The sequence below is a fragment of the Watersipora subatra genome, chromosome 5 (assembly GCF_963576615.1).
Source record: "Watersipora subatra chromosome 5, tzWatSuba1.1, whole genome shotgun sequence".
NCBI classification, from domain to species: domain Eukaryota; kingdom Metazoa; phylum Bryozoa; class Gymnolaemata; order Cheilostomatida; family Watersiporidae; genus Watersipora; species Watersipora subatra.
The window spans coordinates 26738333-26752403 of NC_088712.1; the positions used below are offsets into that span (position 1 = coordinate 26738333).

Consider the following 14071-nt stretch of genomic DNA (forward strand, 5'->3'; position numbering starts at 1 on the left):
TTTATTACCCAAGCAGGGCCGGGAATCCAACTAGCGATCTATAAACTCAAAAAGGGATCCCAAGTGAGGTGTTTTTTGTATGGTTTTCAAAAAGATGCTGTTTCAGACCTATTGGCTGCTTACTCTAAACCTTTCTGATTATGGACACGTGTCTATTAGCCTTCTCATTTGTTAATACTTTACAATTCTTCAATATGCGAACAGTCAATTATAACCATTGAATAGTTTTTAGTTCAGTTTTCGGAACATTCTAGAGAATGCAGATTACATCCTGCATATGTGGTCAGCATAAACATTTTATAAAAACTGAATTTCACAAATTTTGCTCTTACCTTAAGTCTTATTGAAAGAAAATATACCGTACATATAGTTAAATTTGAGATTTTGATTAAGCCAAATTTAAACAATATATACAGCTTTCGTTGTCATCAGGCAATATTTATACATTCTAGACGTGATGATGAAAAATTGTAGTAATGCTCTGCATCTACCTGGCAGGCAGGCAAGCTGACAAAACTCATTTGTGTGGAAACATAACTTAGTAAAGCTCCTGCTTGCTGTTTTAATTGAAAGAGCAAAACAACTCAATATTGTCGAAAATAATTATGCAAACCAAATTATCCAAACATAAACTGTTACAATATGGTTTAAGGAAAGTATATTTATAGTTAATCAAGCTTTCTTTAAGAAAAAATGTTTTGGGATTGTAAAACATGATGTACTGTTTGTTCCTGTTTATATAATGATTTAGGTAACCTATCCTTTGAGTATTGACACTCTCAACTTATTAAATATTGATTGCTTCCTGGCAAGTTTAGTTATGTAATTATCTTTAAATCAGATTTAATCATTCAATTACTGTATGCTTTCTTAACGTAAAGAATTTCTATAATAAAAGACAAGTTAATCTGTATGTTTAAGGCTAAACATGGAGGTAAGGAAACATGCATCCCTAGAGAAGTCAACTACATGTAATGCTATACACGATTACAACATCAATGAATATGAAGCAAAGATATAAACTGAATCCTGAGTTGAACAACTAATGAACTAAAACATATTTTACTAGATAGCAAACTAACAATTAACAGCAATTAACAGTCTCCGAAATTCCTGAGTACAAGTTGCAGGCTATTGGGACAGCGCGGCATTTTCAAAATGGGTTGCTTTTATGGCAAGTTTGGTAATGTAAATGTCCTCAAATTAGATTTAAACGATCAATTTTGCTATTATTAACCCTTTGCAATCCAAAACCGTTTTTGTCGTTTTACGAGCAATGTCTCAGCGTACCAAAACCGAAAAACCCGACATTTTTCCGTTTTCGATAGACTTTTTTTAAAATGTGTTATTTATTTTTAAAATAGTGCTAAAATTTAAAATTAATATTTTGAGCAATTTCAGTAGGTTTTTTACTACTGTTTTGAGGCTATAAATAATCCCTTATGCGCATGTGCAAAAAAAAACAAGTTGTAAAGATTTGATCTTTCTTTATGGAAAGCTCATCAAAAAAGACAGACGCGATTATTTCAGCTCTGCTATAAAAATCGTTTAGAGGAAGACATCGACTGGTTTAGAAGTTGATAAAAGCATTTTAGGTCAGAGAATCTAGGAAAGACAATGGAAGAGAAAAAGAAGGTCAACAGAGTGGATTGGATTGCGAAAGTGGGATTGAAACAGCCGACATTGAAACAGGGAATAATGACGGATATCAAAGAGGAGCTTATTTAAAACCAAAATAATTACATTTTGATGACAGCTTGGCAGGAGATAAGTTTGAAATCTTAAACAGGTAAGTATTTTTTATTATTTGAAGCTTTTTATAACATTGGCCATGATAAATGTAATATTTAATGAAATGAATAAATATGGCTTTCAAAAACATTGCGATGCTTTGGAGCCTGTTGATGATAAATATATATGGCGAGTTATCGGTCTGGTTTTGCATATAAGTATTCTCAAGAAGCCTACTGTTGTTGTTTTACTGGTCCACAATCCTTCATTATCTACGCTGATTTTTAATAAAAATTTGATTTAATTTAAAAAAATAATTAAAAAAATGATTTATCCATTATTTGCGGTATCTGCTCATAGTAAATGTTGCTTCCTGTCTTTTGCTGTTGTTGTATGGAAATACTTCGAAAACAAGATACCAACAGAGAATGTAGCCAGACCACAGGATAAGCATATAATTCATACAAGCAGCAAGACACCCAAAGACATTAAAAGATTCAATAATAAGAAAATGTCAAACGCAAATTAGAAACTTCAAATTTGGAAGAAATCAATCATAGAAATTGCATCAACATCAGATGGAGAATGTGCCAAAGAGAGATCGAAGCAATTAAACGTACCAACCACCATCATCAAAAAGCTACCAGAGAAACATTAGAGACGAGTCAAATGAGTCACATACAGATCTGCCACTCCTGTCAAACATGACTTAGACACCAGGAGTAAGTCACGAGCTCCACCCTACATGTCAACATCACGTGCGCCAGCCGAAGACTTACGCAAACAAGATATCTTCACACGCCTGACAAAAAGCATTGAACCTTAACACTCAACCTACACCCACAGGCTAACAATCCCACACGCCAGACATCTTTGAAAAGAACAGCTCCAATGACTCAGCATCCCTCTCCCTATCCCCATCGCTATCTCCGGTTCTAGCTTGAGCTATGGCTCTCTCTCTTCCTGAGGGCCTCCTTGGACGCTTTCCCATCTGCCTGTTGAGGAGCCTCTCTCTCTCTTCTCTTCCACCAGCTGAGCCTCCTCAATGCCACTATCTCAACTGCCGACGCTCTCTACCAATGACCTTTCACGACTCTCGTTTGACTATCGAAACTCGCAGCTGCATGGACCGAGCCAAGCAAACACAGATGACCGTTTGAGTAAGGATGTAATTTTTATTAGCTCTTCTAATTGTTTTGTCATTAATATTATTGTTTTAGAATTTTGTCAGTTGCATATTTTAATTGTTTGACTTATAGAATAAAAAAGTAACTTGTACTGGTAAATATCAGCATTACTTACGATAGCTTAACACCTTCACTATATCTGAACCAGTAATAATCAAATTAGCAACCACAAGCTAAGTAAAAGTGCACAAACTAAACATAGTCAACATAGAACAATATGATAAGCAAATTCAACACTGATGTTGTGTGTGGATTCGGATTAGTTATGTATAACATAATTTCTCCACAACCACACATAACACTGTTTCACAAAATGTGTGAATACAGGCTCACCACTCAATTCTTCTTGTGCACAACCAGTTAATCTTTGCCGCAGCACACATGAATCTTAGCTGCAGCACACCTGAATTCGTGCAATGAGTTTATATGCAAAATTGTTACTTAAATCTATAATTTCAAGAAATGTACATAAATCTGCCAGTAAAAAATCCTATATGTGAATATATTGATCTCAAGGGACCGTCTTAGCAAGCTGATTGAAGGAAAATATCTCAGCTTTCATATGCATATTCATTTCCAGTCTTATGCCAATTTGCACTAGAGTTATAGCAGAGTTTGAGGAGCCATGTCGGGTAACAGTTGCACTGCTTATCGCCATGGCTTCATGAGCATTTCGAAGGTCTGCTCCCACAATGCACAGAAGCACCTAACTCAAATTTGATGCGCTTGGGTAACCCAATTTTTTTGCAAAATCTTGTAAACATATGACACCATGCAGATGCTTATCATAAGCCAGTTTTGGCAGATATATTGCTTTTAAAAATATATTTGTAATCGATATTTCATGATACAGAGGTGCCAACTTTGTTAAATCAGAATTTTGACTAAGTGTTCACAGCCGATTTGCAGGGAATAAATGGCTGTCCATTGAAAAGTTTCTAAGCTTTCAATTGCATATTCATTTATAGCTCCATGCCAATTTGCACGCGAGTTATAGCCAATTTTAGTCGGCCATGTCAAGCCTCCATTTTTTGCAGGTCGTTAGGGTCACGAGCTGAAATTTTGGAAAGGCGCTCCTGCATTGTAACAGAGCTCATAACTACACTTTCAATGCTATTTGACGACCAGTTCTTTTTGGAAGTTTTTGTGAAGATATGAATTTATGCAAGAATTTTTTATACACTGTCAATTGCATTTATCAATTAGAAAAATTCAATTGAAAATGACAGACAAAAATAAAAAATTCATTGCTTCAACAAATTGAGATTTTGTTGGTAAATACTTGCAAGCTATCTACATAAAAGCATCAGCTTGTAGAGAGATTTCTCAGCTTTCCTATGCATGTCAATTTATGTAACTGCCACAATTTTGATGTAAGTTACTGCAGTTTCTATGTGGTAATGTCGAAAGCTCAAATCGCGCCAGTTATTGCCTGGTAAGTTAGTGGTTTTTCCATCGTAACTTAGCGGTCGCTAAAGCCTGGTTTCCATATGACAGCGCAATGATCGTGCGCAGCTCAGTGATCGTGCGCAATGCATTTCTTGGGACGCAATGCAGTGTTTCCATATCGCGCGTAGGCGCCCTGCTTGCTTTGGACAGAATGGATAATTTCCTTACTTTTTCGTAAAAGAGACAGATTTCTTTGGAAAAAACAACCCTCCATTGCGAAATTGCGCTGTCATATGAAAACGAAGCTTACTCATTCATACGGGAGACCAATTTCTTTGGAAAACAGCCCTCTGTTTGAGTTGTGGGATAGGTTCAAAAGTTATAGCGGTGTATTGTGGGATACATAATCACGCGCACCCATCGCAAGGATCCATTCTGTTGGCTCCTTGCGATCAGCGTACGTTTGTCGTGCGATTGTCGTGCGTTGACGTTTCCACATCACAACTTGCCTACGCACGATGTCGTGCGCCTTGTTGCGCACCTTGCGGTTTCATATGAAAGGGTTGAACAGTTTTTTACTATAATAAGAGACACAGTTATTAGTTTGTTCAATGCAGCACTTGAAGGTCACGAAAAATGCATTCCTTGACAACTCGACTGATATATCCAGCTTGGCAGCCAAGCAAACACCAGCTGGGTCACTGTACCACTTTATAGCATGCCAGGCTAGTTGTGCACATAGTTAATACACTGAATGATTTCATATTTAACTGAAAGCTTAGTATAACTATGATTTATCATTACTGACTCATGGTTTTTTCCAACACTTTATTATTGATTTACATTTGGATGACAAATTGAACCATTCTTTGTTAACAATTTGAAAGTGCAGCAACACTGAAAAGTGATGATGAATTGATGTTTGACATGGGTTCATAAAGTTTTTCAATTTAAGTGTACAACAGCTCATAGCTTTAGTGCTAGAGAAATATTTTGGTTGGGTAAATGAGCTGTTAGAGCGTATATGACTAAATAACACATCAGTCATGCTTCATGATATTGACAAGTAGCTGTCAGCTGCTAAAGGAAAGTACTATAATCGCCAACCGATATCGGTAATGAACCTGCAGAGTTGGAAGGAATGAACTTTAGTAAAACTAAACTATGAAACAATTAATCTGATTTTGATGAAATAAGTTTAGATCATTCACTAAAAAAAGGTTCTTACAAAGCAAATATTTGTAGAAGTTGAAGGTATATATATATATATATATATATATATATATATATATATATATATATATATATATATATATATATATATATATATATATATATATATATATATATATATATATATGTATATATAGTTATATCTATAACTACTCTTTCAGTAGCAGACAGGTGCTTCAATAGGTGAGTTATATGCAAATTTTAGTTGTAAATCATAAGTATTACATTGCTAAATATTTTGACCAAGTGAGCCAAACACACACAAAATTGTAGTTGATCTCTAACAGTAGAAAATGTGAATAGTTCACATTTCATATTTGTTAATGATGAATAAAATTTCTTAGAAGTTGTTATCTTCTGCAATACCAAAACCAGTATAAATAGAAAAAAATAGTAGCTATATTAAAGTTGTCTAGCAGAAGCTATTTTTGTTTAAAAAATATTTTGACAGTTTTTAATTTGATGGGCCAAGTTTTGGCCGCTGGAACTTATAGAAATCTAATTTTATCTTGAGTCGGTTTTTTTACCAGTCAAACTTTAAATGCTTGATGGCTGATCATAGCGTTGAACATTGCACCAGTTTTATGAATTTCAAATTATATAACAGAGTAAGACAACTTCTTTTAGAAGCAAGGCATAAAAGCCGCCATCATTTTTAACACCTGTATTTGTCATGTAAGTAAGTCTTTGTTAGAATTTTCAGTTTATTAGTAGTAAGTGGTAATACACTGCTACTATTTAATATCCTCAGTTATCATTATTATTATTATTATTGTGTTTATTTGAAACTGTTTTCAAAAACTTTTGTTTGTTCACAAACCAAAGAAAATATGTTCTCACTTTCCTGAATATATATTTACACTACTTCTAATTTCAAGTTAATATGTAAAGGAGACTGATTAACTTGATCACTAATTTGCTGATGAACCGAAGTTTGTTATAAAGTCAATATACTCTTAGTATACAGAAAGTACAATAATTTTTTGTAAACTGTAGAATACATGTAGCAACACCTAATAATATAACTATTATTATTCCTTTGACAGATCAGAATTATTAATAAGTGATCTGTAGACATTTTTACAAAAAAAACACGGGCGAGTTTAGTTTGCAAGCGTTGCTGGTTGATCATAAATATTTTGTTGCTAACTATCTGTCATTGCGAAATATTTTGAAAAAGTGATTTAAACCCAAAAAATATTATCTTGCGTATATGTGTAATAGTTAAAATTTCATATTTGATATTAATAACCAAGGTTTTTAGAAATTGTTTTCTCGTGCAAGGCCAAAAGTATTATATATAGAAAAACATTATTAGCTAGCAAAGTTGTCTAGCGGAAGTTGTACTTTGTTTCAAAAACTTTTCTACATATTTGAATTTGATAGGCCAAGTTTTGCCACACTTTATGTCACATTTAGCCTGCTATTTTCTAGTCAATATTTAAAAGCTGGACGAATGATCAATGCATTGAACATTGCAGCAACTTTACTGAATGCAGTTTTATAACAAGAGATGACAACTTCTTTCATGTGCACTAAAAAATTGTAAATTTTGAATCTTTTTTAAGTCATTGTTTAAATTTGTAGTTTATTAGTATTAACTGGTGATACACTGCTTTTATTCCACCTGCACTAAATTCTGTTGACCATACAAACTCTTTAGTAAAACTTGTGTTCTGTTGTGTGCGACTGTGCACAGCAACTGCTGGTAAGTATAGCGACTCTTATAGTATATATTTTACTTTAATTAGGTTTCGCTTTTACATCTCTACGAACAAAAAAATTGAATTGTAATAATAGGTAGTTGGCTGTCAAAAGGTATGTTAATGTTTCATTCAGATATTTAGGTGTGATTATATTACTTATAGAAGGAAAATATGTGTAATTCTCAACCTTTCACCTGTTGATGAGACTACCTTTAACCTGACCTTGAAAAATTGTTTTACTATGATAAGAATAGTGTTCGTTTATTTGTCTGAAACCAGGCTAAGATTATTATGAGAAAAATTATTTTACTGAAGGGAATCAATATTCACCCAAACCAAAAAATAATGAAAAAGCATCGTGTCTCGTAGGATCAGGCCAAAATATTTGATAACAGTGGCATCAAATAATACCTCACCTAATGTGTGCATATGGAATACGGCAAAGGATAATTGCTTCGATTAATAAGGCTTAAAATTAAGTTAAATAATCTTAATTAAAATAAAGAAGTATTGTCCAGGTAACCATTGTTTATATTTTCACAACTAAATATATAATAATTATTTTGTGTTTGATTCAATTTATTTACTTTCATTGAGTACTATAAACGCAACATTACCTAAACTTTCATACTTTCAAACTTGTCATACTTTCTTATACTAAGGGTTTCAGTCAAAATACATGGAGAAAAGTTCATTGTATTGTGCATTAGCTATTGTCTGAGGTTGACACTTTTTAACATTGCTAAAGAGGTTAGATCGTCTGTTTGTCTCTCTGAAGCCACGCTTGCGGGTTGGAAAAATGCATCTTGCAGGATTCAAACTCAGGTATTAAGTTTTGCAGACGTGTAAGCTGACTACTAGAACATTGGGCTCCCTTGCATCATTATGGAAGAATTATGCACTAATTTATTACACATTTTAACCTGTCATTCTGCATGGAAAAGTCAGCATGCTAGTATTTCATAAAAACAGTCTAAATATAACTGTCAGCCAATATTTCCCAGCTTGTCAATTTAAATTAAAAAAAAATTCACCTGGTTTAGTTTATTTCTTAGAGTGTGTAAATAAAAAGAATAATATGAAACATAGATAGTGCATGTTTTGTATTCGCCAGTGATAAATCTATTTTCTTGGAAGTGGTCGTTTTCTGCAAAACCAGAACCAGCATAAATAGAACATTTATTATCTACTAAAGTTATCTAGCAAAAGTTGTTCTTAAACTTTTTGTCACCTTTAATTTGATGGGCCAAGTTTTTGCCCCTGCCAATCATGAAGGTTCAATGTTATGTTTAGCCTGCTTTTTCCTAGAACAACTATATATGCTGGTTGGCTGTTCATAGCATTGAGCATTGCAGCAGTTTTATCGAGTTTATTTAAATAACAGGATAAGACAACTTATTTCAGAAACAAAGCAAAACTTTTACAATATTCTTTTATTTTGGGCTGTTTATGCTTATATATCATTGTTAGAATTTACAGTTTATTAGTAGTAATTGCTGATACACTGCTATTATTTTATTTACACTAAACGCTGTTAATTTTACAAACTCTTTAGTAAGGCTTGTGCCCTGCTGTGTGCATAGCAACTGCTGGTAAGTATAGCAGCTCTTATACTAAATATTTTACTTTTATCAAGTTTCTCTTTTATGTCTCTAGCACAAAAATTAAATTGTGGTAAAAGTTAGTTGTCTGTCAAAATATCTGACAATGTTTCATTCAGATATTTAGGTGTCATTATATTACTTAGATTATGAAAAGTTGGGTGATTTTCAACCTTTAACATGTTGATGAGTTTTGCCTTTTGTACTTTTAACTAAATGATTTGGTTTGGGGAAACTTTAGCAGGTATTTAGCAAAGACTTATCCACAAACTGACTTGTCACTAATCCAAAACGTTGATACATTAGAAATATTTTTGATTCATTTGCATCTTTAACACTAAAATGGCTAATTTTCAGTATAATTTCTTTAGATTGGCCTTGCCTTCTTCTTGCAAAGGTCTTTTTAATTCCACCTTATTTGACTTCTATTTTTAATAATAGTTATTTAATAAACAATTTATTACCAATTAAGGCAATAACATAAAAAGAACTTAGCTGTATATTATTCTTGAAGCTATTATTAATAGCTTCAATAATAATATAACTATTATATTATAGAAGCTATTATTAATAGCTTCAATAATGTCAAATGATTATTCATAGCATTTGACAGAACTACAGCCTAATAAAAACTACAAACTTTTGTCTTCTAATACAATTTGCTGATCATCCAACAAATACATTTGTGTCCCACAATATTTCTATGTTCGTCCTAATATCTTGAGTTATTTTAAGCTGTGTTTTACAGAGTTTTGTTTAACCCTTTCGCAAGTATATTAATTACTTAAACCTTTGCGTACAGAGTGAATATATTTGCAAAACGACTAGCAATTTGTACATAGGGATACATAAAACGTCATAACTTTGTTATTTACAGAAATAACTACATGAAATTTAAAATACATGTAACTCACACACATACAAGTCACTAAATTTAGCAGTCACCATTGCATAACCCCACCGTCGTCGTGGATCATGACCGTCGGCACATTCAGATTCATCACAATCGCTACCGGTTTTTAACTCTACATCGACATCATTGGCATCAATATCGCTGCCACTGGAACAAGGTTCATCAGTTTCAACCACATAATCAGCAATATCTTCCTCGTAGTTGGTTCTAGTAGCAACTTTTCGACACAGTCGTTCGTTTGACTTGCCATTGTTTCATTTTGATAGTAATTTCAGGCGTAGTAGTAGTTCGCGATAGAAGATGTTTCGGTGGTAGTTGATCGCTGTAGTTACCATAAGAACTTTGTTCTTTTGTTAAGTCTGAATGAATATTATAGCGAACACAATAATATCATGTTTAGTAATACAAAACTGAAAGAATATTTGAAGAACTAAACAAAAATAGTCAATAACAAAACGGCTGACGGATAACGGCTTCTGAGATTTCCCAAACGACTTAAATGTCTCTTTGCTCAAAAATTCGGGTGACATTAATGTCGCTTCACTTATGAAAGGGTTAAAAAGGCTGAAGCCTTGTACTGCTATACAATGTATAGTAGAAAAAATTAAATGGCTGCTGGAACTTTAAAAAATTAATCATCACATATATAAATATATATATATATATACATATATGTATATATATTTATATAATTATACTAAAGATTAGTATAGGTATGAAATTAGAGGTATATTAAAAATTCAACACAGTGTGTTACCTACAACCCTAGTCAATCATATGGCTGTGTCACGGCATAGGTATGCATATAGTTACTACACATCATTTTCTCCTATACCACATTGCTATTAAATTATTATTTCCAAAAAAACAAGTGTATTATTATGTTAAGCAGAGTTTTTTTTATAATTTTCTCAAAGACCGAAAAGAAACAGCGCATTCAAATCTTCTATTCTAAAATTTACCAAATGTGTGAATTAGTCAGAATATTCTCGCTTACATCCCTAAATTGTCATAGACGTGCTGATAACTGACATGGCCAACTTTTTCATGAGTAAAATTGTGAGTACAACACAAAAATAAGCACATTACAACACAATAAAATCAAACAGTTTAGTTTGTTTTGGTTCAGATGATAAATGTGATCCTCAAACTAAATTATTTCGGTTTTGAATATTAGTTAGCTAAAATAGTTTTGATACATTGAGATTAAATTAAAGCTTTGACATACAAAAAACTGACAATTTAACTATTGGTTTGATGCAGCAGAATGATTTAGCGGAGATTTGAAGCTTGTTTATAAAAAAGTCTACTTATTCACATTTCTAATTTTTCACAATTACATTAGTCCGTATTTTCTTGTCAAAGTGTGAAGATGAAAGTTTAGACAACTGACCAATATGCATGGGCTATAGCCTCGATATTATTAGATCTGGGCTTGCATGTACTGCACTCTACAAGTCTCTCATTGGGTCAGTGTAAGGTGACCTACAGGTGTCTTCCTACATAACTCAATGTGCACGCTGTATTCTCATGCTAGGTATTACCAGAATTTTTTGTTCTTATCTGCATGTCAAATCATGTGTAAATTGGAGCATACATTTATTGACCTTAGATGAAAATGGGTCATCTAATTAATTTTGTATCTTCAGTGCATTTTGCAAAATTCTCTAAAAGAAGCGAATAATTACATTTTTCTCCTTAATATAATAAATTGCCACACATAATACATTAATTGATAATATTTTATACTTGGGTTTAAATTTGGTTTGGATTTTTGATAGTGCTATAATTCTGTATTGATTGTTTTAGGACCAAAAGTGAGGTACATGTAAGGTGCAACAACCTTCAAAAAAATTGACCAACATATATATTAAGGCTCAGCTGGATGGTCATAATTTACTTTGAAAAAGCATTCTTATTATCTGCTTGTGATTTATGACTTGAACGGAACCTTCATAAAAAGTTTGTAAACTTTTGGTAATATATTTATTATTAATTTGTAACTATAGAAAGTGTAACTTTAGCTGAAGTTTTTAGATATTTGACAGATTTGTCAGCAACTCAGCGCTAGGAAGGCTGCCACATTGCCTTATTTTAAAACTGGCCTAGGACTTTCCAAATGGCCAGTGAGTATTGAAATAGTCGATTTATGTTTAAAATAAACTTAGAATTTGGTCAGTCTGACGTATTGAATTGTTGATTTTCTATCAAATGTGAAAGGTACCTCTATGAAAATATACACAAGGTACCTCTATGCAAATATACACAAGATACATCTATGAAAATATACACAAGGAATCTCTAAAAATATACACAATGAGTATGTATGAAATTATACATAAGATCAGACCAATCAATTGGCAATGTTCACCAAAAAATTCAAATTGAGATATTATGGTCCTAAGTCATTTTTAATTTTGATATGAACATGCTGTGATCCTTTCATTTCTTTTCGGACACAAAAATAGATTTCTGTCATCGCGATGCTTGTTATTAGGACATTATGTCACTCAAGTTGAAAATTTTCCTTTTTCCCATTTGACCAGCTGCTTTTCACATTATGCCTTCCTCACTTGATGTTACAAACCTGTCAAACTCACAAGCTGATTTGTAATAAGAGGAAACAGCCATGGTAAAATAATAAGTCCAACATCCTGATTCCAAGAACAAAAAGCTGCCAGAATAATCAATGGACAACATTTGACGTTTTGTCTCTGCCGCTTGGTCATCCACACAATATTTGCCCTGAAATAAACTTTATGGTATGACCCAATTGAACAGTGGTCGATTTCGCTATCAGCTCAAACATCTAATCTGACACCTAACATTCATCTCAAATTGTCTCCCCTGGCTCAGAGGCCCTGAATCGCGTACCCAAAAGGCGCTAACTCATTCATCTCCGTAAAGGTTCTGTGAGTGAATTGAATGATTATTCTAACACTGATACATTTGCATCATTGTTATGCTGAAAATCATCAGTTCAATGTGCAACACAATTTAATAGTAGCTCCTTTACTGTGTATTAATGTGTTCTTTTCCAATGACACAACATGTGACCTTGACCCCCTGTTTCATGTATTCAAGTTCATGTGACGTCATTGGGACCCATTTCATATCGTTCGCCATATTCTCTTCCCTATAGATCGCAATATTCATGAACATGTCATGTCTGTAGCGTGTGGTTGCTATGACCTTCCAAAACGTCAACAAAGTATACTGTTTAAAATTCAATCCATCAACTTTAAAGGAAAATTTCTCAGTTTGTTGCGTCGACCATATTGACATACACCTTCTTCGATAAAACCTGTATCTCAGGTTAAGTTGCTTCGATTTCAATTCCGAAAACAGCTTTGAAAAGCTGAGAAGTGTTTCTATTACTTCAGGCTAAAAAACAATTTTGTGATCTCACCTCATTTGTATTGAAAATGACACGACCTGTCACGACCTTCTCATCCATCTCCAGTTTTTATGTGTCGGTCTCTATCAGGTCCTCTATTTACAGGTATTCTAGTTGTTTTGCAACAATGACAGCATTGCTGACATGCTGAGTGTTTACTGTCACTGTTTATCTCTTACAGTTACTGCCCTACTTAAATTCAACCCAATTTTGGTGTTTGCAGAAATAAAGAGGTTAAATGTACGCATAGTTTGTAACTCATGCTTTTGAGAGCTTTCTATAACTGATATGGCCTCAAACATCAGTGTAGCCTGAGTACCAACAACTCCACTTACACACCAACGTGTTAATTTCTATGAGTTTATCTCTAATGTTTGCTTTCCTGCTTTCTTATTCACTTGTACTGATTAGCATATTCTATAATTTACTCCAATGATAATGATATTTTTAAGGCAGTTCGAAAGTATCTTTATGCCACTTGGGGAATGTTTTGGCAGATAAAATTTGTTGGAGAAGAGGCGGAGTGTTTGTCTGTCACTTTGTACACACCAACTATTATGAGCGCTCCTGGCTAATCTCTATTTTCGTAAAGTTATATATAGCAGTTTACCCTGAATTTGAAGCTTGTGACTGTCTAAAGGTAGAATAAAAATACTGATTTGTTGATGATGTAGCTGCTGTTGTATTGAGTCAAAGGGATAATAATATAGCAATTTGGCTACATATACATGTATTTGATAATCAGATAATAATCCTGAAATATAATGGTTTGCATTTTTAATATCATGTACAGCAAATAGTCAAATTAAAAAAACAAGGTATAATAAGGCGGAAAGCTGCTCTCGGAAAGTTCACTCATACAGACCTAAAGTGTTATTGTTTCTTAGGTTATTAATGATATTAATGAAAGCAAA

The 14071-nt window shown here is 33.2% G+C and overlaps 1 protein-coding gene and 1 pseudogene across 1 annotated transcript in view; one reads left to right on the plus strand and one right to left on the minus strand.

Moving 5' to 3' along the window:
• LOC137397228 (cyclin-dependent kinase-like 1) overlaps positions 1-14071 on the plus strand; it is a 485333-nt pseudogene that overhangs the window by 395201 nt on the left and 76061 nt on the right.
• Positions 1-14071, minus strand: part of LOC137397226 (uncharacterized) — a 131914-nt gene that overhangs the window by 92125 nt on the left and 25718 nt on the right. The gene's annotated exons all lie outside the window — the stretch shown is intronic.